Consider the following 2,500-nt stretch of genomic DNA (forward strand, 5'->3'; position numbering starts at 1 on the left):
CTCGAACCCCCCTTCCAGAGCCCCCAGCCCCTCACAATGAGTCCCGAAGCCCTCCTCATGAGTCTCCTCTCGTGAGCGGCCGATGACGCCATATTCGACGTTTGTTATTGTTATGGTTCTTCTCTCTCCTTCTCTTTTCTCTCTGATTGCGCGTTTATTCCAGTCCTTGTGTGTTCTCCCGCTCCGGATTTTAAGGGATGAGTAACCTGTGCTTCGGCTGACGTCGAGGAAGACACCGGATGAGGAAGAGGTGAGGGAGAATGAGGCGGGAGAAGGAGGGGAGGGAAGAGGTGTGAGTGAGGAGGAGGTTCTTCCTCGAGGTTGGAGGAAGAGAAACGGGGAAATGGTTGATGTTTTCGGTCTATTTCTCGTTTCAGAGATTGGATATATCTCGTGTGTTATGTTCTCGAGTCAGTTATTTATTATCCTCTTGGGGATGTTCCTCCTCACTCACCGTTTAGTAGGATGATGAGGTTTGGGTCTGAGCTAGCCTAGTCTAAGGTAACCTAGCATGACCTAGGCTAGGAAATCCCAAACTTAACTTCACTTGTGTTAATCAGAGCTGTCTCATGAAGCATCAAAACTCAAAACTAGTCCTAATCACCCACCGTAAGAGACATTAGATATAACGGAAATCAAAAGCAGAGCCGATGCCAAGTGAAATGCAGTGTGAACCGAATCAAATTGAAACTCAATGTTTTAATTGAATTACGCTACTGCAAATAAAGTTTAGGTATAGGTACAAATGTAGGAATAGGGAAAGTTAAAAGTACATCAAATTCAAGTTATCATAAGTACATCTAAAGTAGTAAGAGATTGACATAATGTAAGACTACCCCAAGCAAAACATATACCCAAACCTAGACACAGGTAAAACTTACTTATCCAAGCATAAATGCACTTTTTCAAATGCAGCATCACGTAACAAAGCACTGAAGATAAAACATTTTGGTTAAATGGTTTTCCGTTTACATGTTTTTACTAAGGTAACAGTTATTTCTGGCATCATCAGACATCTTTTCTCATTTACTTCACATATCATACAAGATACTATCACATTTCAATGTATTCTCAATTTGCCAGTTATTTAGATTATACATTTTGATTTGTTAACCGTTTGCCATTTATTGAAAGATTTTTTTCCCCTTTTTTTTGTAGAGAGGAACTTGATCGATTACTCATTCTTGTATTTTTCTTCAGTCTTTCTCCGTTATTTTTTTTTCCAATGTTTGTTTGTTTGTAAATGTTTATGGAAAGTGCATTAACTTGATTTGTTATAGAGTAAAATGAAGGTTAATCTGGTAAAGAACTCATATGAAGGATATTGATTTTGTGACCTTTTCTTTAGTGATCATGATGTGAAATGTATATTTTTTCCATTTTGAGGTGAAATAGACTGTTTGCGATTATGGAAGGAGATATTTTTGCGCTTTATGAAATTTATGGTGTTTCATAAAGGATTTTAGTGACTGACATTGTATATATTTTGTTTGAGAACCAATATTTTTTATTATTTTTTTTTAAGTACTTTTTTGATATTGTTTTCATTGTTACATCAATACTTTTCATCCAACTAATGTGATTCTTGCGAGTGTTGAAAAAAAAAATATATATACATATATACATAGATAAATGATTTTCAAAAGTCTGGCATGATTTGGATTTTTGTTAAATGCTTAGTGACATCAAAATAATGACAGCGCAGGTACTCTTTTGGCTGTATTTATAGATGCATGTTTTTCAATTATACATATTGTGCAAAATATTGTACAGAAAGTGAATCTTTATTTATGATGATTATGATATGTGAATATAACATTACCATTATGAAGGAAAGGTAACGTACGTTGAAATATAAGAGTAAAAGTGAGAATCTTTGGAGTGAAGGAAAATGGTAAATGGTGGCTTAGTGAAAATTTTGAAACAGAACATTCAATTGACGATATCGGGTAATACGGCCATGTTATTTTCATCCAGTTTGTGTGAATTCCCTGGAAGTGAAGTTGATGTTTACGTTGAGTTCGATTTCAGATGCCTTCTGAGTCATCTGTGGATCTGTTTTGATTTCCCGTATTTAGTCGTGTAGCGTAGGCTTGGTTTTTGTGATGCAGTAGCCTGATATGGAAAGCGTTTATAATTCTAGATTTTGAATTTGTTAAGTAACGAGATGGTAAGAGAAGTGTTCAGTCTGCAAGATGTGTAATTTCCAATACTTTCTCTCTTTTGTGAATTTGCTCTAAAGCATTGTTCTTTTTATGAATGAGCTGAATGAAAAATGCATAGGAAGAAAGAAGCCTTGAAAAATTGGAAAATATTCGCCTTTATGTGCATATTTTTTTGTTTTTTTACTATGCTAGTATTGGAACAGTATGTTTTAGTGCATAAAGAATTTGAAAAAAAACACAAATATTAGGTACAAGATAGGCAATTTTGAATTTGAAAATACAAGAGTTATTAAATCTTTGATAGGCTTTATTTTCCCTTATTTTTCTCTTTCTCT

The 2,500-nt window shown here is 34.9% G+C and overlaps 1 long non-coding RNA gene across 1 annotated transcript in view; it reads left to right on the top strand.

Annotated features, from left to right (window-relative positions):
* The first annotated feature begins 80 nt into the window (after positions 1 to 80).
* LOC138866920 (uncharacterized) overlaps positions 81 to 2,500 on the top strand; it is a 48,471-nt gene continuing 46,051 nt past the window's right edge. The window contains exon 1 of the long non-coding RNA XR_011399685.1: positions 81 to 250. This is a non-coding gene — a long non-coding RNA (uncharacterized lncRNA). The remainder of the gene's footprint in view (positions 251 to 2,500) is intronic.

The sequence above is a fragment of the Penaeus vannamei genome, chromosome 27 (assembly GCF_042767895.1).
Source record: "Penaeus vannamei isolate JL-2024 chromosome 27, ASM4276789v1, whole genome shotgun sequence".
Lineage (NCBI taxonomy): Eukaryota > Metazoa > Arthropoda > Malacostraca > Decapoda > Penaeidae > Penaeus > Penaeus vannamei.